At 41.0% G+C, this 25291-nt stretch overlaps 1 protein-coding gene across 1 annotated transcript in view; it reads left to right on the top strand.

The window, feature by feature from the left end:
* The first annotated feature begins 1712 nt into the window (after positions 1–1712).
* ZFHX4 (zinc finger homeobox 4) overlaps positions 1713–25291 on the top strand; it is a 222049-nt gene continuing 198470 nt past the window's right edge. Inside the window, exon 1 of the mRNA XM_066623657.1 lies at positions 1713–1782. The gene's annotated coding sequence lies outside the window, so the exon portion shown is untranslated. The remainder of the gene's footprint in view (positions 1783–25291) is intronic.

The following is a 25291-nucleotide window of genomic DNA, read 5'->3' as shown; positions in this document are numbered from 1 at the left end:
CTTAAAAAAAAAAAATCCAACCCAAAACACTGTTTGCTGTGATAAACTTACTTCTGCTGCACCCTTCGACCAGTTACACCAAGGAGATAATTAAACTGTCCTGTGTGTATGTAGCAGTGCATATTTTATATGTGGGTGTATGAGCTATAGATAGATGACTGTATGTATATAATAAAAATGTGTGTGTATGTGTAAACACACACATATATACACATATATAATCAAAGTGTGTGTGTGTTACACATATATACACACATATATAAGTGTGTGCGTGTATGTACACATATAATAAAAATGTGTGTGTGTTATGTATTATGTATTATGACACACACACACTTTGATTATATGTGTATACATGTGTGTATTACACACACACATGTATACACATATAATCAAAGTGTGTGTGTGTCACACATATATATGCACACATATATCAGTGTGTGTCACACACATATATCAGTGTGTGTGCATGTACACATATAATAAAAATGTGTGTGTACACACACATATATACACAAATATATAATCAAAGTGTGTGTGTGTGACACACATATATACACACACACATATATAATAAAAGTTTGTGTACGTACACACACACATAAAGTAAAAATGTGTGTGAACACACACATTTATTATATACGTGTATGTGTGTGTGCGCACAACATGCAAGTGTGTGTAAATAAATCCTCAGTAATATGTAAATGCTTCTCTGGCTATAAGAGCAGAAATTTCCGATCTGAGGCTCACTCCCTTCCCACACAGAGGCACATTCCACATTCATTATCCCAGGCATATTTTCTTCCTTTAAAAGAGGGGGGGGGGGGGAGAAGAGAGAGAGAGAGAGAGAGAAAGAAAGAACTTCCCTGGTGGGAGGAATAATTAATTTGCACCCCTATCTTTCCACATTCCTGAGCAGTTAGGAAGAGCAAATCTTCTTTCCTTCCCCTCTGCCTCTCTCTCTCTCTCTCTTTCTCACTCACTCACTTCTCTCTCTCTCTCTCTCTTTAATTTTCCCGAGCCATCTACTTGGTGTGCCTGTGCGTGTGTGTCTGTGTTACTAATGAAGTTTGCAGACTTGTGTTTGTGTCCATGAGCCGCTCGCCTGCTGCCCGTTCTGCCGTGGGGCCAGCGGTGTGGCTCCCGCAGCCCCTGCGAGCCCCCAGCAGCGGCGGCGGCGGCGGCGGCAGCGGCAGTGAGTCCGGGCTGCGCGTCATTTGCAGCCTGGAGAATGTTGATCACCTCACTAATTACACCTCTCTCTCTCTCTCTCTCTCTTCTCTCCCCCCCCCCCCGCTCGCTCTCTCTCTCATTCCCAGAGTGCATATCGGGAATAGACACACAAAGACATGCGCACTCAACTTAATCAGCCATTTTTTTAAACAGGGCTAAAACGATAATAATTAGCAGAATAAAGACATATCGGATTTTCATTTCCTTTCCTCCTTTTCCCAGCCCCTTCACAACCAAACAGCGAGACCGCGGGCGCCACATGCTTGAAACAACTCCCGGACCCCCAAGGACCGCTCCGTGCCCCCCACTTTCTGGCTCCAGCCTTTGGATGGCCACCCAATAAAGTTGGAGGATTATTATTCCGATTATCGCCATTATTATTATTATTATTATATTTTTTTATTCTTTTTTTTTTGTCTCCTCCTCCTAATGAACCTTCTTCTTCCTCTTCTTCTTCTGTCGTTGACTTGGATGTGATCAGCTGTTAAAGTAAATAAAAGCCCCGCAAAGGAGGCGAAGACCAGCCAGGACTGCGAGGGGAAATGGAAAGTAAGTTTTTTCTTTAACTTTTATTGAGTAGTTTGTGTTAAATTTAGGTCGAGTATCGATTATCTTTCCAGGCTGATCTTGCACAATCTTTGATATTTCGCTCTCGCTCTCTGCCTGCCTGCCTGCCTGCCTCTCTCTCTCTCTCTCTCTCTCTCTCTCTCTCTCACACACACACACACACACTCCCATCCCCAGATCCCCTCTCTCTCTCCTTCTCTCGCCCCCCTTTTTCTCCCTCTCTCCCCATTTTTAGGTACCGCTTTGCGGGCGGAGGGGCTGCTTCTCTTTCTCTTTTACATTCCTGGAGGGTGTTTTTTTGGGGGATGCTTTTTGGGGGGGGGTGTTTTTTTTGGGGGGGGTCCCGTTGTTGTTTTTCTTTTTTGTTTCCCAGGCTGTAACTTTTGGATTAAGTGGAGGATCGGAAGCGTTTTTGGCTTTTTTTTTTTGGGGGGGAGGGGGGCAGCTTTCTGGTCTTTTGAACCCGAAATGGTCGCCTTTGGAGCCCTGGCGCGGCTGTCAAAAGTCCTCGCCGATCCCCTCTCCCTGTCTCCGACTCCCCCCCCCACTTTAACCCCGGGTTCCGCCGCCCCTGGGGAAAGTGCGGGGTGCCTGCGGGGGTCAGGCTGGGTCTGCGCGCTGGGGAGGCGAGGGGGCGCGTGCCTGCGGGACGGCGTGTGTGTGTGCCTCCGCTCCGGGGAGGCGCGGGGTGCCGGGCGGTGCTGCAGCCGGGCAGGGCGAGTGCCGTCTCCGGCAGCAGCAGGAAGCCAGGCGGAGGAGCGGAGCCCGTTAGCGGAGCCTGCGTGTCCGTCCCTTCCCGGCGCGCTGCGCCCTGCCCAGGCTCGCCGGAGGTGCTGGGAGCCCCGCTTTCCTTTGTGCGAGGGCGGCTGCGGGCCGGGAGAGGGACAGGCACTCGTGGCTCCCGGGTCCCTTCCCGGCCACCCCATGTACGTGCTGGGCTGGGCTGGGCTGGGCTGGGCTGCGCGCCCCTCGCCCCAACGCGGCGGCTGCTCCGCTCCCTCCTTCACCTCCTGCTGCTGCTGCTGCTGCTGGAGCGCATCCCTGCCAGCACGGCGTCGGATGGCAGGCAGCGTGCCCGCTCTCCCCGCCTGCCTTGCCCACCTCGCCGGCCGGGGGCTCGGCCACTGGGCCCCCGCAGATGCCAGCTGCCCCCACCCCACCCCCCTCTCGGTCCTACCCCCGCCCCCCCACCCACCCACCCACCCCAACACACGCTGGTGTCTTTCTTTTGTTACCTGCCAGCCGGAGGGGGAGGGGGGTCTCGGGCTCCTCGGGGCACCGGGCCCGGCCGAGAGAGGAGGCTCCGCAGCCGGGTTCAGCCTCCGCGCCGTCCCGAGGAGGCTTTTTTCGCTCCCATTCAATCACACACACCCTCCTCCTCCTCCTCCTCCTGCTCTCCTCCTCCTCCTCCTCTCCTTCTCCTTCCACCTTAGGTACCAAGGCAGGCATCGCAAACACACGACCCCCCTCCCGCCCTCCCCACCGCCAGCAGCAGCAGCACCAAAAGGGGGGGGGAGCCACCCTAAAAAAAAGCGCCTCTCACCCCCAAGACAACTTGCCAGGCTGAAGATGGTGGATTTGCACTGAGCCAGACCCGCCAGGTCACCCAGGAAGCCTGACCATCCCTCTATCTGTCTGACAGTTGCATTTCCTCTCCTCCATCCCCATCGCCTCTTTTTCATATTATTATTAACCCTCTTCCATTTTTAATCAAGGATCAGGTAGCTGGCAGAGGAGAGGCAGAGGGGGAGAGAGGCAGAGGGGGCTAAAACAGCAGAGGAAGGTTTGATGAGGTTGAAGGTGGATAAATATCTCTTATGTTCCTATTTGCAATGGTGATTCCCCCTTTGGAAGGCTTTCCAGCGGCTGGCTGGCTGGCTTCTTAGGAGCGCTGGTTGAAGAGCAGATGGTAGTTTGATTCTCTCTTTGAGAGTTTGGTGGATGTCCAAGTGGCTGGCTGGCTGGCTGGATGGATGGAAGAGGTAGTGAGCAGCAGCCTCGGAAGCCCTGCCTGTTGTTGGTTAGATTGAGGCAGAGACTTGGCTGCGATTGGGACACCACTGTGACATGGGCATCGATCGCTTCCATTGAGAGCAATGCAAAAACACAGCCTGGGTATGTAACACTCTCAGTGCCATCAAGCCTTGTTTTACTTTCTATTTACTGACAAAAGTGACAGAACGAGGCGAGCCAGTGAGCAAGAGGCGTTGGGGAGGCTAGCAGGGGAAGAGGAGCAGTGGGGAGAGGCTGCTGGAGGACTCGAGGGCTGGAGGGTTGGGAGAGGAAAGAAAAAGGACCTTTGAAATAGGATTCAACTTGCTACTTCGAAGGAGTTGCCTTCCCTCTCCTCTTCTCCTCTCCTCTCCGCCAAGGGATCCTACAAATAGAGAGCACCACTGTAGGAACTGCAGTCATGGCAAGCCATCCTTGCAACCCAGCCAGCAGCAAAAAATCCCCACCTCAGACCATCAGCTGGGCTTGGGGAGGCGGACTATCTCCTCGCTTCCAGGGGTTGCTGTTTCAGGCGGCAGGAAGGCACACCAGCAGGAAAGATGGCTAGCCAGCGGTTTTAACCTCTTGCACCTGGCTTGAGTGCTGGGGCTCACTCGGATTATTCAGTGAGCCTGGCTGAATATTCATACTGTAGGATCCTATAGGCATCGCCTTGGGCTTGGAAGGCTCTCTGTGTACAGTTGTTTTCCTTTCTGTGGTCATGAACACATAGGGTCAATTAAAGAGAGGTGCATAGGCGTAAACCTTCCAAAGTGAAATCTACTCCAAGAACAAAGAAAGGTCAAGAAAACCATCTGTATAAGTCTCAGTAACAGTAGTGGTGGTACCTGCCTGGTCAGTTGAGAAGCTTGTTTCTAAAATGAAAGGGGTAGGGAATGGATGTGTATCCCTGGTATCTTTCCCAGTAGAAAGTGAGGCTGTTTTCCTTTCTTCTTTTTTTTCCCCTGTGATCTAGCAAAAGGCTTTATTGTTCACCAGCAGAGACCATGTAAAGAAGTGCTGAGAAAATCACTGTTTAATATTGCAGAATTTACTGCTTCCATTCTGACCATGAGCCTAAATTTACACAATGAAATTTGATTATCTCTAATAACAGTATTAGATCCTGCACTGGATGGATGAGAATTGAGGTGGTTTTGTTGATTGCAAGGGTTTAATGTTGCATTTCAGAATCTGATGTGGTTTAGCCTTCCTTCCATTAACTGGAAAACCCCTGAGGTTTTACAATTATTTCTTAAAGATAATACATTTAAGATTGCATTGGTAGGCTGGAGAAAAGTCATATAGGCAAGAAGGGAAGCCCTTAATAACTCTTGAGATTCAGACATGTTCAGCAGTTAGATTGGCTCTGACTTCACCAAGGGTCGACAATGTGTCATTTCCATGAAGCCAAATTGCCCTCTGCCTATATGATATTAATGTGCAAATCAATATTTCAGGGATTAAATTTCCCTTCTTCATTTTTTATGGTTTCTACCTCAATAAGTCTCAAGTCTATTAGAAGAGGCTGGATGATTTAAAATCTTTCACTGCAGAATGGCTTGTTGTAGCTTTGTTTCACAGACCAGTTTTGGATTTTCATTCTAAAAGACAAAAGGCATTGCAAAGAAGTTGATAGTCAATGTAGGGGCATGTGCAGTACTGTAAAGCCTTTTTCAATTTAGAGCTGAAAAGGTATTGAATATATCTATCTTTCTCTATATACACATTTATATGATATATGCATTGTTCTGCTTTCAAAATATTGTGTTAATCACTTATTGATTTATTCTGAAATCAATCGAGACTCCTTTCTTGTTAGTGATTTGTTAGCATTCTTTTTTCAAACTAGCATGCTTGGATTATTTTGCAGTGACTGTGATTTAGGTCTTCTTTGAAGAATATCTAAAAATAAGCTTTTAGAGCTAGTTAACATAAGTGATAGCAAAAGTTTTCTGTTGAGTCTGAGAGATGTTGCTTGTGTTGTATTAATTGAGCAATTGGAGCGTTTACTGAGATTTTATTCTTTTCAAGTGGCTGTGTGTTGCTGGTGTTTTATGAAGAGTGGCCCTTTGAATATTCATGGTTAGTTAAAAATGGAAAGAGTTGATCAAGGAGGGAACCATACATGGCAGAAAATTTAGGTCACATACAAGGTTACGACTTTATCACATATTGGGAAGGCCCTACTGTCTATCATTGTGGTGGTGTTTTACAGGCTTAGACCATCTGGACCAAGTTCCACACAGCTGCATGAATTTTGAATGTGATAGAACATTTTTTCCATTCAGTGTGAAATGTTCCTTCCTAAAAACGTACACCAGGCTCGCTTAATTTAGTCTGCTAAAAGAAATTCTCATGAAAAAAACAGACAAAAGGCTCTTTAATCTCTGCAAGCTGTTTGTTTTTCTTCAGGATTCCTGTCTGTTTGGGTTTGAAAAGTCATGTTTATTGAGGAGATGATTCTGAGGTGTGACATTAAAATAATATATGATTTGGGGGGTCTGTGCTGATTCCCGCTCTTCGACTTGCCTGTCAAAACACAGTTAATCTATTCTTATTTACAATTAATCTCAATAAAATTAATCTTAACTGTGCCTTAGTCAGTGGCTTAAAATATCTAATTATATTCAATTAACTGCTGTCATAGTAATTAACACTGCTTAATTGCTTCAGCATATATTTATGTAAAGCTCATTAGTTCCTGGCTGCTCATCTCTCCCCCACCCCCCACCCCTTTCCTTTTTTATTGCTGTCACAGCACTGACATCAAATTCAGGCTGGCTTTTTTTTTTCTTGGACAATTTTGAACTTTCAAGATATGACAGTGACAGTAAATGAATCTGCAACATTTCATTTAGACTAATGCTGAGTGCTTTCATATGTGTGTTTTAAAAAGGGAAAAGTTACAATGTTGGGGCTTTTAAAAGCCCCCCCCCCAACCCAGCATATCTGCAAATATTTTCTAGCTTTGTTGATGGCGATATGAGAAGCCAGGTTAAGCTTTGCATTTATAAATGGAGAGCCTCTGCTGCATCTGCCTTGGGGCTGTCCCCACAAGGCAGAGCTTCCTTGCTCCCAAATAATTTGAGGGGTTAAAGACTTGGCCGAGGTTCAAATTGAAAAGTGCCCAGGGAAAGTGCCTGTGAATATGTACAGGTTTCATGTAATTAGTGCTTAATTATATTAACATATGCAGATTGTCAACTTAGGAGCTTGTTGAGCTGGCAAAGAACAGCCTGGCACAATTGCTGCATTGTTCTGAGACAATAATGGATTTCAAGTTGGATTGTGGAAACACATAACTAGCTATCTAATTTAACTCATACCATGGTGAAATTTCATTAGTCTCCATGGAGACTGGTTTAATTGTGCTGACTAATGTTCTGGGCTGCAGATTGTCCAAAAAGGAGAGCCTTGTTTGCCTAATCCACCTTACAATGACACTTGTTTGTACATGTTTCCTTTGTGTGGTAATTTGCATATGCAAATAAATAGTTTCTCAGCCCCCATTTGTCATGGCTGTTCATTAGCCATGAAGAGGACATTGTTACTAGGCTGTTACTGAGTCTCCCAAGACAGGATAGTGTCAACCAGTCCAGCCACATTCTTTCATAATTTGTTTCTGATTAATAGACCAGAGTGAGGCTCATTCTATTCAGGCCTCGGCAAAGGGAAGGTCAGGTCTGTCACTGAAAGGAGTTTCCGCAGCAACTGAAGTTCTCCCCCCCATCCCTCTCACTCTCTCTCTCTCTCCCTCTCCCCCTCTCTCCCTCTTTCTCTCCTCCCCTCTCCCTTTTTCTTCCTTGGCTTAACAGAATCATATTTAAAATAATGTATTCTTGCTCTAAGGAAAACGTCCACTAATCATCTCTAGTTTCCTAAAGCAAAAGATAGAAAAACAAAGGCGATTTCAGGTTTTGGAATATTAATCCTGTTTTTGACAGAAAGGTAAACTGATATAATTGCTTTTCAGTGGAAGGAATGGGGGTTTATACAAGTGCAAAAGCATCGGAAAGGATTAGCATTTTTTTGCATAATGAAAAGCTCTGCTGAATAGCTCTGCTCACTGAATGGTTGACTGAATGACTAAGATGAAAGGAAGATGAAAATGCAAGCTTCTCTTTCTTTATGCCTCTGCTCAGCTCTTCCCTAAAGTTATGTTTGTCCAAGACTTGAGAAAACAAGCAGAAGCTCAGATTTCAGCAACTTTATAAGATGCCTTGAATTTCCATCATCCTGCTGATGAATATGCATGATAATGGTGCAGCTAGAAGATGATAGACACAGGTTTGTATGTAGTGGAAACATTACAGGCTAATCAAATATTGACTATTGGGTATCTAGTCGACCCATTGCTTTGCTGGTGGAAGGGGGGGAAAGGTGAGAAATTATTTTTTGAATCTGCTGAACATTTGCCTCCAAAGGTAACAATAAGTTAAGCTAACAGATCTTGCTTGCCATCAGGTATAATTTTTAGTTAATAGTTGTTGTAATTGGTGGTGTGTGTTGTTTAAATCTAGATTTTGACTGGTTGTGAACTTTGGATTAAGCTGTTGATGACCGTTTCTGGGAGGCCAAATTATGATTGTATCAGTTTGATGCTGACATTAGATAAAGTATAATTTAGACAAAAATTAGGGAGCAACGAGATTTATTCTTGGTGTGCTTTAGTGTTCAGTTCTTGATATGTTTACAGTAGAGTCGTAAGTCATATCACTAAGGACCCGGTCCCCTACTTCTACAGAAGTCAGTGATAAAATATCTATTGACTTAAATGGGACCAGGAGGAGGCCTAAAGCTATGACTGTAATTGGTTAGCTGTTGACAATGTGATCTGTGCTTCTAATTATGTGCTCTCAACAGTAACTGGGACAGTTAAAATAGCCTTCTTGTTGATTCAGTTTTAAAAACCAAAAATTGGTTCCATGGTACATATGCAAATCAGATGCAGTCTGGGAAAATGATTATTTATCTGCCTGCATGTTTAAGTAGTGTCTTTTTACAATTTTCACATCAGTGTAATTGAATTTGGACTCATCACAGAAAACACACTTTTGAACCCACTATACCAATAGTGTTTGTTCAGAGAACTTGCATGTGTGTGTGGGATTTGAATGCCGCATGTGACTAACCTTTGGTAGACAAAGTGCACATTTACAAACTGAGAAGTAAATATTTGTAAATGATAGAAAATTGATTATTCAGGATGAAATTACAGTCAGGGATTTGATCTAAGACCAATCGTAAAGCCTTCACATTGTAGGCTAACGGAGAAATTATTTATGATTTTGGAAATGTGCAGTTGCTAAAGTTTGTAAATCTTTCAAGTCTCTTTTAAAACAGCAAGAAACTGGTGTATAGGATATACATTCAGAGTAAGAGAGCCTCCTAAGAAAGTTAGCAAAGGAAAAAGTGTTAATTTAAAAATAAATTAATTTATATGGTTAAGCAAGCAACATGTGCTGTCACTGGCAGTTTTCCAAGCATTGTAAAACTGGGTACCATATGGATTAATGGTGACTGATGGTGATGGTGATGTCTGCATTCTTACTGATCAGGTAGACTCCACAGATGCTGAGATATGGCCTTCAATTCCATGTTCACTTATGTATTGGTAAGCACACTGAATCCAGTGAGGCTTACTTCTGAGAAACCATGCATAGTATTGAGCTACATGGCATTCTAAAGAATGAAATGCAAAAAGAAAGTGTCAAATATATATTTGGTTAGGTGTATCATGAATAAACAGGAGACTGTAGGCATTTGTTTGGAGGTCCTCCCTAGTAGTACTTACAGTTACAACATGATTCTAATCTTGTTTTCTCAGAAGTAAACCCACTGAATTCAGTATGACTTAGGCAGCAATCCTGCACACACTTATTTGGGAATAAGTCTAATTGAATTCAGTGGGGCTTACTTCTGAGTAGACATGCATAGGAGTGTGCTGTTAGACTGCAATCCTATACACATTTACCTCGAAGTTTCACTGAAATCAGTGGGGCTTACCTTTGAGTAGATATGCTATTATTTCCTTCACTTCCTGCCTAAGTTTTCAGTTTTAAAAGTATAATAAACACAGGGGGGAAAAGATTAAATGACCAAGTTCGGTGGTCTTCATAGATCTAAGCCGTGTAATCTATACAGAAGAAAAATGCCTACTTCTTTTGAGTGTATAATGGTTAGGATATACCCATTAATATGGATGTGTTACTGCCTTGTGTAATAGGCTCATTCTGTGATTTTGTCATTCCAGTGTTCTCATAAGTCCTTTTTGTTCTTCTTGCTTTAGTCAGTTTGCTATCATTAAAGTTTGGAATTCTGGACCCTGTATATGGAGGTGATTTTAAAAAAATAATGGAATCCTGTTGAGGAATGGCTGAGCTGTATTTCATGAGTGAAATACGTTTACCATTATCAGGCACATTTATATGCAGTCTCAATGAGTTTCCAGTTTATTATGTGAAATAATTTAAGTATGTAAAGTAGTTTATACAGTATATGCAAAGTAATTTGTCTGTTATACAGTATTTGCTTTTGCTAATGATGAGAACTATTGAAAACCTATCTTAACCCATTTCTGCCCAGCCCACAGGTATATACGTTTGATCCCTGTTGCGTATATGCAACGCTGGGCAGAAATGGCTTAAAGGATTTTTTTTTTTTTTTTTTTTTGGTGGGCAGATAGAGTATACTGTATATGTAGCTGTCATATTGACCTGATTGGGGTATATCAGTTTCCTGGAAGATGTTGAAATCTTCAGGTCAATAGTGTATGGATTATTGGTTTAGATGAAAACAGAGGACTGTATCTTTAAGTGCAACTTTCTTATCTCAGGCAAAAGGCCAGGCCCAGGCAAGAAGACAGAGCAGAAACCAGCTTTTTAGAGTAGAGAACCATGTACATAGTTCTTAATAATGGCATGCTTTGGTTAAATGTTTTGCAACAGAGACCTTATCAGGTAGTCAAACCATTATGTTTTCTGCTTTGCTTCCAGTTCAGGCTCAGCTGTGAAAAAGGTTTCTGGTTTGACTCCCCTTTTACATCCATAAAGGTGTGGTATACCTTGAACTGGTTCAGCTCTGACTAGATTTAAATATTTACACTAGCATATGGATTTGCAGAAGTGGTAAAGTTATTAATAAAAACTGTACATACAGTAATCATAAACTTGATCATTAACCATTCCTAATTGGTAAAGATGTTTGAAAAAGGTTATTTATTTTACTCAGCCCATTGTGTTCAGTAAGATTTGGGCTGCAAACCTATCCTAACCAAAAACAAACACCACTACCAGTAGGAAAAACTTTCAACATGTACTTGCAAAACAGGGGGAAGGGAAACAGATGCAAAGAACACAGGGGAAATTATATGTTGATGCAGCGTTATTTACCACTTCATTCGTATATTGTCCTCTACCATATGTCTGACTCCTTCTCTAAGCCTCTGGAGCAGTGGTTCTCAAACTGGTGGGTCGTGACCCACCAGTTTGTGTAAGGCTTTCCCTGTCCCTTTAAGGGGCGGGGGAAGGGGAGGGATCCCCAGGATCTCGTCAGGAGGGGGGGTGCATTTTGCAGGAGATGCTTTGTGCCTGCTTTTAGTGAATGTTCCAAGCCTCAGGGAGTGCTGTGCAGGGCTCCCCACACCTCCTGCAGCCCTGCCTACATAAAGTGAGTGCATAGCACTCTCTAGCCCCCCCCCCCCCCAAGAACTTAATGAGGGAATGAAGCTTCCTCAAAGTTTGAGAACCTCTGCTCTGGAGTTTTTTACCTCAAAATTTGGACATGGGAGGATTGCTAGTGATGCCCGGGACTCTGCAGGCCTAACCACCACAGATACAGTTTGCCTGTTAGGAATTTGCTTCTCCTTAACCGCTATGTGTACAGTATTCAGACATCTATACCAAAGGTTAGAAAGAAAGGGTTCACCAACAGCTTTGAGACCTACACATACTGAATGGGGGAAGAAGCTCTTCCATGAAGAAACTCTGCCTGTTTCTGTCACAAGGCAGCTTAACTTCCTAGTCTGTTGGAGTGGATTGCAGCCTTCAGTGTAGGCCTAAATCCTCCCTTTAGATTCCAAGCTCAGAAACCCAAATGCCCAGAGATCCTTCAAGATACTGGTTTGGGTCAGTGAGTGTACCCCCCCCCCCAAAGCATAGTTAGGCAAAACCTGCCTTGAAAATGTTTTCGCATTTTCCTTAAAAACCAGGACCAAATTAAATTAAATGGTTCATTCATGTCTAAAATGTGCCTGGGAGCCCAATCCTATGCATGTCTGCTCAGAAGTAAGTCCCATTAGAGTCACTGGAGCTTACTCCCAGGAAAGTGTGGCTAGGATTGGGCTTTGGGAGACTAAAATCAAATGCCGGCTTCTCCAGCTCCAAATTTAGTTCAATTGCACTGGTGTAAAGCTAGAATAAGTGTCAGAACATCAGAAATTCATTTAGCAGAACAAATAGCCTGTTCAAGGCTCTTTAAAAAGAGATGGTTTAACAATAATAATAATTAAAAAAAAATCCCAAACAAGTTACACATAAAGCAAACAAAATAAAAGTGGTTTCATTCTCACCTACCAGTTAATCACTTTTGTGTGATCTGAAAATAGTCTGCAATCCTATACTCGTGTGGGGGTGAGTCCTGTTGCAGTTGGTGGGGCTTACTTCTGAGTAGGCATGCCTAGGCTTGAACTGTAAAAACCTTATTTTAACCAATGTGGAACTTGGGTCCATTCAGAAAGTAAGTCCTCTAATCTAAGGTGACAAGTCATCTGCCTGCAATAGCTTATTGCAATCTAAGATAGCAGCTGTGCAAAACTGGAAGAGGAAAACTTCACCTGCTTAATTTCCACATGCCAGGTTGCTGTGAAAGGCACAGGAGCAGGGCCAGTGGAAAGCTGGCAGCCTTAGACAATCTTTTCTGTTTTTAAACAGAAAACTTCAAAGGCAGAAACTTACCCAGAGGTCAAAGTACTAAAGGATCCAGGACAATAAAGGAAGCCTGTCTTTTCTAGAGCTCTTCTCTTGCGAAATCTAGGAAAAAGGGGACTACTGAGGGCAAACAGATTGGATCAAACAGTAAAAATCACTCTGCCCTATCCCCAGTGGTCAGACACCATGTTGTACGTGTCCTATTTTTATTTGATCACATAAGGGGCCACAGAACACAATTTGGTGACTCTTATTTCTCAAAACTACATCACATTTTTGGTATCCCTGCATTTTGATTCTTAGAAAATGCAACACTGCTTGTAGTGTTGGGAAAGGGCTCTGCTGTAAAGCCCTACTACAGTGATAGGCTTTGAAAATGCTGTTTTAACTTAAATTGACTACTGTTTACATTCAATTTCTGCCTGGACGGAATGCTGTTAAGTTTGTGGAATCTCAGAAAGTATGGGCCAAAGTGATAGGCAGCCAGTTTGTTGTCCATGTGGAGAGCACTTGAGAAACAAAAGTTTGAATGCTACATGTTGCAGGTATAATTTTAAATACTGTATAAACTAAGTATGCTAGAGTTTAAGTCAATCACCTAGATTATGCTGCATTCCTGGGCACGCATAAGTGGCAGTGAATCCCACTGAACCTAATGAGACTTATTTCTGAAACTATAACTAGTTTCTAGTTTCAAACTAGAACATTCATGCAAATGTGTTTGCCTCCTTTTCACCCAGAACAGCCGTTAGATGGTCCAGTCTTGACTGCTGGAAGGAGGGAGTATCTCCCCCATGCTGTTTTTTTTTGGGAGGGGGATTGAAAATGGTATCAAAAAATAGATACTTGTAGGAAATATCCACTTTGGGAGCAAACAGCTTTGGGGGGAATTCTCTGAGGGGAAAATGTCAACAGTGGAAAACATTAATCTCTCCCCATCTCGCATACCACGGTCTGCATCAAAGGCCATTGCAACTGTTCTGGGTGAAAAAGGCGCACTTCAATGCAGAAGCATGCATTTATACCCTAGTTTGACCTTGGTAGACATACATTGGTAAAATGACAACACTGATGTTTAGAACTATGGTTCAGTTAGTATGTCAGGCATAATAAAATAGGCCTATAGTATTCTGGGACACTTTGCTGTATGTTGCAAAGGTTTGGCCTATGTGTCATGCTGTAAGTTGATGGCTATCTTCTGCCATGTCAACATTTGTGCCTAGTCTTCCTTTTTAGTTAATTAAGCTACAGCAGCATTTCACAACGTTTGTCCCCTGCCGTACCACTTCTCATGGTCCACCTACCAGAAGTGCCACCGGAAGTAACTGGCAAAGATGTCATAACTAGTTAATTCTGGATTGCGAGGTCAGACGCAAAGTAACAACAACCAGTAAGAGGTTCAAGGTGGACAGGAGGGCTTTTTTGAGCCTATGAAAAGCACACACTGGAGCTCTGCCCGCTGAGCCTCCTACCACTGCTTGTCACGTTGCATTGCTGGTCTCTCTGCCAGGCAGTGGGGGTTTGGGGGTCCTATATGTACAACCAGGTACCGCCAGGGTTTACAAGTACCACTGGTTGAGAAATGCTGAGCTACAGTTTCTCATGATGTTGTGTTCAATTTGAAATACAGGTGGCTGTAGTACTTCAAAGGGATTTATATGTGGATGTTTCAGGAATTGTGAGAACTGCTAGTGTAGTGTGAATCCAAATGCTGAAGATTGCAATAGTGAATTGACTGAGCTGCAATGCACAATATATTTTTTCTTGGCTGTAATTGGTTTTCGAGGGAATATAGATGCAAGTTCTGTGTTATTTATGTAGGGTTGACATTTGAAATGGGACAGTCTTGTTTTTAGGAAGGGGGCAGAAAAGTAATCCAAAAGGTGAAGCCTTGAGAAAAAAAAATGGGGCGAGTAATTTCTTGCCTGAAATGAAGCAGGGTGCAAATTAGGAACTATTAAGATTTGCCAGGGGTTGCTGGTGCTAGAAGCCTGTTTAAGTGCTCACTGTCAACAAGAAAATCACAGGCAGCACTTAAAGTGGTTCACCTCTGATTTATTCATAAACCTCACATGAACACTTGGCTTTGTTCTTGCTCTAGTAAGGGGAACTGATTCCAATAAGAGCAGGAAGAAAGAGCTTCTTGCATGGTCCAGAAGTGAATAGCACTTTACCTCAAAGCATGACCTCCATTCCCGAGATCTGTTGTGTTACAGTTGACTCTGCCACTGTGTTGATTCTCAGATGAATTGCCAGGAAAAGTTACAAGAGATGATACACTTTGCAGAGTTTCTAGATTCAGCAAGAACTGTGCAACTGGAACTCGAGTTCTGCATTTAACACTGTATGTACATGCTGAATTCCATGATTTTCTTTGAGGGGAAAAAGCTTTAATGCGTTAATGTTAACGTTGATGCTATTGCAAACTGGAAAGACGAACTGATCTTATTGAGAAGTGAAAAATCTGGCTTGTCACAAATGCAGATGTATTTTAAGTTACATTACAGAAAGATTGCTGATGTCCTTTTGAGAGAGACAGAAATTGGTTTCCTAATTTATTAGGCATGTTTGATTGCTGTACTTTATTTATGTTTCTCTAACAATGGTACACTAGTGCTAGCAATTCACCATGGGGGAAGGGACCTTTAGAAGAATTTCAACTGGCATGTTTGCACTAGGGCAGAGGTTGAGTACAGTTACTTAAGTCCCTTGGGAAAGATTTTGTTAATGGTAGTCATGTTCTGATCCTGTCCAAATCTGCCCTTTTCTTATTTAGTGAAGTCTATTTGTGGTTACTTAAGGTTCAGACACTTTAAAACTGACTTGCATTTTCACAACAAATTAAACAAAAGAAGAATCATATTGGAAGATAGTGATGAGAGTTAATGATACGTCTTTAGATAAAGCAGTACTTGTGTGCAATCTGATCACAGCTATCAGTTCATTTGTCATGGCTGAAGTGAAAATGTCAGGACCAATGAGCGTATGAGTGCTGAAGGGGGCGAAAGGGCTTTAGGAGACACTTTTGTGCTGGGAGTGGGCCATAGCTTAAATGCAGCTCTAGGGAAATACTGGGATTAGCTAACTCTGTGCACAAATCCCTAGCATAACAGAATTAGTTGGGAAAATGAAGTTTGGTGGGGGTGGGGATGAGGGACCACTTCTGTCACACAGCCTTAGGCTGCAACCCAGGAAGTGAAAAATAGTGAGGCTTTTTATTCAACTAAATTTAGTTGAATAATTCCAGTAAAAGCTGCAGTTATGATCCAACATCACAGGTAGCCTGCTTTTCCATTTTTATTATTAGTGCCAATTTTGAATTTAAAAAAGTTCACAGAGCGGTTCACATAGCTAAATAAATAAATAAAAGCTTCCCTGTCCCCGAGGGGCTCACAATCTAAGAAGATGTAGAAGAAACACTATCAGATAGCTCCTGGGAAAGATACTACTGTATAATGGGGTGATGAGAAGCACCAGTTAAAAAAGTCCCTCTTTGCCCAGTTAGTAGGGCTTTAACAGCTGTTTAGCAACTGTTTTGTTCAACTCTGTATATCTTCACTGGAATGTTAAAATACCTATGTATCTTTGACATTTTGAGAAACTGCATTTTATTGAATTTTCAACATTCTTTTGGGAGTTAGTTATATGGGAACATCTGTGGGCAGTAACTATAAGGACTATAAGAGCCAAATGAAACAAGGCACAAGATTAGCAATATTTTCTATGGATATGTCCTCTCTCTGAATGTTTATTTCACAGTATTTAAGTGTTTCATGTTGTAACTCCTTTTTCTCTATACTGAAGACCTATGTTCAGCTGGCTCCAGTGAAGCCTGGGTTCCTTTCCTTTTAACTACAGAACCGACCACCTTAAGGTTGGTTTACATATTACAAAAAAGCAACAGGAGAGATCCACCCTACTTCCTAGGATACAATAGAAGCAGAGAAAGAAGAGACACAAGTCACATCCCCCTCCACTTTTTTTTTTCCTTTTTGTGTGAAGCTGCTCTTAACACTCTCTTTTCTCTGTTTATAGCTGAAGGCTCCTAGCTAACATGAACTGTGTTCCTTATTCATCAGGCCCAAGTGATGATTCCTAGGTTAAGAGGCCGTTAATATGATCTCTAGTGATAACTTGTTTGTAAGACAACAGGGTGCAGTTCTGGAGACATGCATTTTCTTGGTTGCACGTTCAGGATAGCATAACCTTTATCTGAGCATGCAACTCTAGTGTATATTCAGCAGTGACTGGTGGTCTAAGCCTGCAGTATTCGTCTTACTGATTAAAGCACAGGAGCCCTGGTGGGGGTAGAAAGGTGACAACCCTACTGTGAAGATGAGATGATGAAACTGTCTGCTGTTACTTTCCATGCAGATGGTCTGTGGAACATCTTGGCAGTGGACCCCTTATGCTCACTGTGTATGTTCCTAAGGCTGTGTTGAAAGTATTTGAACCAGTCTGGCCAGCACAAGGTGGCATCACCTGATGTCTAATTCATGTCAAAGCTATTTGTCAAAGGTTTTGAATTTCCTTTCCTCCCTTTGTTATGCTTAGAGCTCCAGAAATTTATGAGAATTTTATGAGTTGGATGCCTGGGACTGGACAGAGAATATTTGCTGCTCTATCCTGTCACTCTGTGGTGTTTAGTACCTTCACTTTATAGAAAGTACCCTTTTGCTAACTTCCAATAGATGACATTCAATTGTAGCTTAGGCCCTGGGGAGGAATCTTGTGGTATTTTATTTATTTATTGGAAACATTTGTACCCTGAGTCTCCAAAAGTGCTTCCAACCAAAGACAAGTCTTTGCAGACAAGTCTTCTACGACTGCTGTTCTCATATTGACTGGTGCTTGGTGTTGGAGATCATTGTCTCAATTGAACATTGTCAACGGTTCTATGGTAGCTGCATGGCATGCTGTCTTTTCCAAACATGCTGTCTTTTCCAAACAAGTGGTCCTACTGCGGGGAGGCTGTTACTTCAAGAGGCATGCCATTAAGTCAAGCATCCATTCTGATCTTTGGGCACAGTTCACTAGAACCTTTCAGTAAGATTTGCACAGAACTTCCTGGTGAATTATGTCCCATGTTATTTAGTAAGAGAGCATGTTTTGTTTTTTCTGTTTCAGGCAACAAAATGGCTTGGACTAGCTCTGTTTACCAAAGGGTAGTGTTATTATGATATGAGCTTTATTATTGGAATAATAAGCAGTAGAAATGGAACTTGGGTTGTTTAACTTTTTAAACCAAAAGTTTTGATAGGAAAGATTGGGTTTGCAAAGAGTTAGGGCTAAGGCACCTGCTGATTGCATGAATTTGGCTTCAAATGAGCACACGGCAAAACTTGAGGATCTGTCTCAGGTACAAAGGAAGATCTGCTATCCCTTGGCATAGGTTTCATTGTGTAGCTAGCAGGTGCAAGCCCTATTTTGTGCTTTTGAGGGATGCTAATAACAACAATGATAATAATAAAAACTGTATACCACTTTTCAGTGAAAAGCTCACAAACCAGTTTACTTAGCAGACTAATGAAAGCTTTGTTCTACCTGCACCTTCTGTGAGAGCTGGCTCCCAGGAACTTGGGATGTAGATAATTTGAATAAGTTGCTGCCACTGGCCTTTTAAACTTCAAGAACTTGCCAGCTTGTTTGTGTGACATTTTGTTTGTGTGACATCAGCAAAGTAATTTATTTGATCTAACTAGCCCCTACCTATCTTATAAGTAGTCTGTGAATTTCTTCTGTTTGACGAAGAGTGAATTGTTCATTTTTGGATAACATATTTGTACACATTTTTTTGGTTGAATTCTATTGATTGGAAGTGTTAATGTGAATTATCTGATACTCCTTTCCTGCTCTTTGAGTATGCATAGTCAAAGGGGACTGATTAGGTTCCCCTTCCCCACCAGACATTGAGCTGTTTTAAATGTATAATTATTGTTGCATGTCATTTGATAGCTGTACTAATTGCTGCCAACCATTGTCTGTTTGCACTTAATGCTGAAACCTGATCAACATCCTGCTTTGGTTGATGTTTGGTGGTAAACTTTAATTAACTCTTATTGCATTGAAGAAGAGCTGAGCTTCACTGCTAACTAATCATTTACCTTCATTATGTCCTGACAGCTCCACTTGTTCCTAGTCTTAATAGATACACTAGTCAGTAAATAAACCTCCAAGTCTTCATGCCTTGAAGTTGTTCCACATTGATATTTTGTTGTTTAAAGTATAAAGATGATTGGCTAAAAAATTATTTTGGTTAGTTTTGTATCTTTGGGCAGGACAGGAAAAGAAAAAAGACCTCAATCTAAAATTGTCTTTTTCATGCCAGAATGGTAACTGTAGAGTTAAGATAGCATTACTCCTTCAACATGGTTCCTATATACATGCATCTTTTGAATCAATACAATTAAGCCTGTCTCCTGTTGGAATTCTTGTAATTATTTTTACTGAAATACTTTTCCTGTAATGATATTGAAGTTAAAGTAATCAAGTTACTGGCAGATCATGTAGAATTCAGCTCAAAATTGCTGGCTGCTTGATTTTAATTTGTCTGACATCAAGTTTGTTTGAAAAGGGATAATATGTAGTTAAACCAAGAAGCTTATAATTATGGCTGACATTTGTTTGTTTATAATGAAAACTAATTAAAGTTCATACATTTTAAAACACAAAAGTTAATTACTGAATTGCTCACTTCACTTATGCAGAGCAGTCAAATTAACTTGCACTGAAAGAAAAAAAAATGACAAGAGGCTCTGCATAATATAAACAAATGTCCCAGCTGATCTCTGACTATCCAAACCAAATTTGCCACTAGATTATTCCAGAAAAATAGGTGGGCTTATTAATGGATAAGCTGTGTTTAAAACTCTATTCTATTGACAGAGTAGATGTTGAGTAAGAAATCATATCAAGTACTGCAACCCAGTGCATGTTAAGTTCTGCAGAAGCCTGGGCAACCGAGCATAGCTCTCATTCAGTAGAGATGGTACAGAAGCAGATTCCTATTTTGTAAGTCCTATTTTGTTCAATGGGGCTTACTCTCAGGAAACTGTGGTTAGGATTGCAGCTGCAGTCATAATGCCATAAGTAGAGGTATTTATTTCTGGTGAATAAGATAGGTTTACACCCTAAATCTAACTGAACAAAATGGGCTTACTTTTAAGTAAGGTAAACAACACCATTTTCAAACACCTCTAGCCATAAGAAGTATCCATTTAATGCAGTCTCCTGTATTGTACTTGAAGGCATGTCCTATATTCTTCTCTTGTTTACTTTCTGTAGTCCTCTAAGATTGTGCTTTTAAGCAAGGATGGCAATGGTTGTTTAAATATCTATTCAGCAGATAACTTTCAAGAATAAAACTACAGTACTGTTACACTGCCATGAAAGCACTACTTCTTCCTCCTCTTATGTGTGTGTGAGAGAGAGGTTAAAAGCCATTTCTGCCCAACGTTGCATATATATGCAACAGGGACCAAATATGTACACCTGCGGGCTGGACAACAATGGGTTAAAACAGACAGTGCGCCAAATACAACTTGTTAGAATACTTGGAAATAGTTATTTTCATATTTATATTAAGTACTAGTAGTTACAAAGTATAGCATTGTTTGAAAATACTCAGTTTCTCACACTGGCATAATAAATGCAGACAGAAAGGCGTTTCTACTTGAGACTTTATTAATCATGATCCTAAACACATTTTTTTCCAGAAGCAAGTCTCATGGAACTAAATGGGACTTATTTCTTGGTAAGTATGCTCAGGATAGTAGGTTTGGTAACTTAGGTTGACAGGTGAAAGCAATAGATTTTTTTTAAGTGTGTAGAATGGAAAACATTCTATTTCTACTTAGATACTTTTTGAGACTTTGAGGCTTGATCCCTTTGCATACTTCCTTAAGACTAAGTCCCATTGAACTTCATGGTTCCTGTGAATAAATTAAGATAAGATGGGGCTATACAGTATATAAAGTGTACACTAGTATTGGTAAAAAGGAAAGGGATTAAATTAGTGAAGGTTTTAGAATGGGAGAGATATTGATATCTGAATAAACTTCTATAGTCATATTTGCTAATGAATTTCTAAAACAATATATGCAGTAGATTTCTCTTAAAAGAAATAAATGTCCCAATGGATCCTGTGGTTAAAGCTTTTGTGCCCAGCAGGATTATTAACTTGAACTTTCAAATCTAATAGAGATTTTGAGGTGAAAAAGGAAAGCAAGGAGCTCTTTTCAGAAAATGCTTGTAAAAATGACTATAAGTTACATAACCTTTCATAGAATATATTGTGTACATTACAATAAAGAACTTGATTGATTTGTAGATTAATATTTATTTAGTAAAGGAAAATCAAAGGGATTAAGCAGTCATCATTGTAACGCTAATCCTACTTTGCATAGATAAGACAATGGAAAGTGATTACAGTTTAAAGCTGACTGGGTCACTGCTGTTCAGATGCACCTTTGTCTAAAAAGAAAGAAATGGGGAAAAGTTGCTTCTTTTCAATGTTTTCATAATGCCAGATTTTGAGCAAGAGAGTTTTGTTTGAAGGGAGCCACAAGTGCCCAGGGTTTCTGCAAGTGCAACAGGAGAGAGAGTTATTGCCATTGTTATGATTCACTTTCTTGTCTGACGTCAGTGTGAAATATTCATGATCAACCAGCAAGCAGCAGTAGCCCCTGAATGTTTGTCTCAGCTGAAACATTTCAAAAGTGTTTTCAATGCTAATAAAAGAAATCAGGCCTATGTTATGTAGTGATTCTTGGAAGAAATAAAGCATATTCTACAGTAGTTAGATTAGTGGTGAGTTGCTGATCTTGCCCCAAAGGGACAGCAGTTGCAGTAATTTCATGGAAATGGGGGTGGGGGAGGAATAAAGTGATGGTATTTCTGTCTTATAATTAAATTAAAAATTCCAAAGCCTGTTATCTTGCTATCATGTATGCTCTCCTACTGATTCTTCAGTATATAAAACAAAGAAACTATCATCTCGAGAGGGAGGAAGAGCTCATCAGTCACATGAGATTTCATTATAATGGTAGTATTAAAAAAATCTGAAAAGATGGTCTTTGAGGATGATAAAGAAGGAAGAGATGAAACAATGTAGTGATTGAACAGCCAGTCAAGTATGCCGTTTGCAAACTTTTCTGGTTTTCTTTTTAAAGTGCTGTTTTAAGTGCATAGTATATTTGGTTACATCCCTTTATTCAAACTTAATTACCTTCTCCCCTTTTGTCGTGACATGGGTGGAAAGTTTTTGCCGTGTCAGGAGAGGTCGTCACACATTCTTTTGCAGTTCTCTTCATTAATTCCTTCTTGCAGAAGCATTTTCTATCGTGCTGGGAAGGTAGAAGGGTGTAATAGAAGAGCTCTGAAACATCAGCAGGAAGCTCTAAGCTGGTTAATGCAGTATAATTGTCTGGACATAGACTGGTCTTTGTTTGTGTCGTTCACTTTGAATCAGCTGTAATTAACTCCAGAGTGTTTCCAGATTGCCAGCAAAGAAAAATTACAGCTTTTCTGTTTTAAATTGGAAAGCTCACAAAGACATTAACTATGCATATTGCTTTTACTTTGATATAGTTCTATATGGGTGGGGGGAAGCTTGTTTGGCACCCTTCCCCCAACCTCCCGAACCCTCAAAACATGCTATTGTAAAGCCATTTGATTTAGGTTCTGTTGGAGTATAATGGCTACTTAGTACTTTGGGTATGAAAAATGTTTTCCTTCTATCTTACAACTGCCACAGCACATTGCAGTTGCTTCAGTGGTTACTCTTCAGGGTTTTCGTTAATGTGCTGGAAGCAGGTTTTAGATGGATGCCCAGAAAGCTTCACACATGCACCTAGACTAGAGTATAGAAGCAGCATGGTAAGTTTCCTCTCTTCTACATTCTGTGCTAGCTTAGACCTATGTTCAGTTTGAGTCTGTTTAGAATGAGGCTTAGCATTCTCATCCTTGACTTTTGAGCAGGTAGTTTACCTGTGTTTGGGTATTCTGACTGCCCGAACTGTGAGAAAATGGCCTGTTTTTAAATCTCTTCAACTTGTGGTCAGCCAAATGCCTGCCACACCCTGTTTAAAAGGTACTGTGTACAGTGCTTTATAATTATGGATTCCTGTATGGTCTAAAATGAGAGAGCTGAGTGAGCAAGTCTCTAGCTAATGCATCTAATAATACAGAACAGTACACAAAAGATCTGTCAGCAACTGATGCAAAAAAAGTCTAACCAAAATCTCCCCCCCCCTTTTCTTCTGAATTTAACAATAAGGAATTTAAGCCTCAATGTGGCTTTAGCAACCAAAGAAAAGAAGCTCTTGGTGTCTGCATAATACCACTTTGATGGATTTTTTCATCAGTTCTCTGTACGTGGTAACAAATAAACAAGTATAATTATACTTGTGAAGGCCTATTCATTGCTTTGTCAGGATTAGATATATGTGCAGTTTTCACACTGAGCCTCTCTTTTGTCTTTGCCTAACTCACTATGACATATTGATAGAGGATTTGGGATGGGGAAAAGGCCACAGCAGAGACAGTGATGACCTTTTGGAAACTTGATATAATTCAAGGATTTTTATTTATTTTCTTTTTTAAAAAAAGATCTGTAACTTGTTCCCAAACTCTGATGTAAGTGGGCAACTTTTAACCCATTTTTAGCAGAGTAAATAAAGAATCAAAGTGTTCTGAGATGTCTAAAGAGCAGAAGGGAATAAAAACAATAGGCTAAGAAGTCTCTTGGTCTTCTTTCCCAGCACTTAGCACTGTGGCTAACCTAGCATTCCTTTCCCATTATTCTATCCTCTTGATCAGATCACGTTCTTTTTAATCATTTCACAAACACTGTCTCACTGGACCGTAGAAGGGGGCTGGGACAATATCAATTAAAAAACAGAGGCAAAACTGGCATCTCTGAGTTTGAGTTCTAATGGGAGCTCTGCAGTCTAAATGCAGAGGAATTCTTCTATTGTTCAGAAAAAAGCACCCCCTTTTCATTAGCAATTCTGGCTGTAGGTGGGTTTTATAATTTGGCTGAGCAGTGTAGAGATCGGTTTTTCCAGAAGGAATACAAAGGTTAGTAACTTAAGTTTTTCTGTTTATTGTCCATTTGTTCTGGGTGGGGCGGGGTAGGAGGAGTTAGAGGATCAAAGTCATTGGCCTTGTGAGTTTCTGAGGGGATTTACCATACTAAGCATATCAGCAGGTATGTATTTGTGTGAACTTATCTGATCACTCTTTAGGAAAAAAACAGGGTTGCTTTCTTGTTTGTTTCTTGGGTGACTTGCGTCTGAGGGGCAAAAAGTAAGAGCATTTTTAGTGTTTAAAGCCAGAGGTAAAACGAACAGTTCAAGCTGTAATTTAATTTGTAAAATAGGTTGGAACTTGTTTTGTTGTGCTAACCGGCAGAGATTTTGAATTAGTAGTAGCCCTTTCTGTATCTAGCTGTGTATGTGTGTGTTTTAAAATCATTTTCACTTATTTGCATGGCCTGCAAGATAAAAATAAAGTGTCATCCCCCCCACCATGCTGAGGATGCTATACTAATGAAGGACATATATTTTCAGGCATCTGATGCACAGAAGCACTCTAATATTTAATTCTCCATTAAAGTGCATACTGCTTAACTTTCTCGAAGATAACGTTACCCATAAGTAGGTAAAAGATGTAGACGGTAGTTGATGTGCATTTTGCTCATGGTTTGTTCCAACTTGAGAGTCAAATGCACATTTTGTTTATGCCATCTGGATCACAAGACATTGCTTAGGAACCTGATTGGTGGTGTATTTGCATAAGAAGATTGAGAGTTGTAGTACTGCCAGGTGTGTAACTTTGTGGCTGTTTGTGACTATTTGCTTTATGTTGAATGAGGTGTTTGGTGGATATAATCCCCGCCCCTCAAATCAGTTCCTGTAAAGTCTTCAATAAGGGGAGATGTTGCTGCAGGACTGCTGAGTGTTTGAGGGTGAGGGTGAGACAGTGTAGAACTGATGTTCGTATTTGTCTAGAATTATTAAACATAGCTGGGGTGCAGTGTGCATATCTGTATGCATGATGTATATTTTTGGAATACATTTTCATTGCTGAATGCAGTGGTATTATGGCATGGATATTTCTGTTGATACTTCTTCACATTCTGGATCCAAACATCCTAGAGTGAATGAACATTCACAGGCACAAATACTATGGAGTGTTTCCATTTACTGTTCTTATAAACATGAATGGATTCCTTACCTCTCAGTTGTGCTGATGTCTGGGTTTGTATCCTGGCGTAAACATGCTTGCAGGTTGGGCTTGTGGAATAGTTATTTTGACACAGAGGGTTTCTTTTTTGCTTACAAAAGCCCCTGAAAACTATTTTTGTTCCTTAGTAGAATCTGTTTGAGTTAGACTGAGATATGACTATATTGTCTCCTTTCAGGTTGCATACAGTGTTAGTGCAGACTGGGCATATACAAAAGTAAACATGCTATTCTCTGGACTAATTAGAAAATTATTAGGTTTCCATGCTTTTTTGTGATCAGTTTATTTCAAAGAAATTTTCCACTGCACACATTCCATGAGTG

The sequence above is a fragment of the Tiliqua scincoides genome, chromosome 4 (genome assembly GCF_035046505.1).
Source record: "Tiliqua scincoides isolate rTilSci1 chromosome 4, rTilSci1.hap2, whole genome shotgun sequence".
NCBI classification, from domain to species: Eukaryota; Metazoa; Chordata; class Lepidosauria; order Squamata; family Scincidae; genus Tiliqua; species Tiliqua scincoides.
This window is presented reverse-complemented; position numbering and strand designations above follow the sequence as displayed.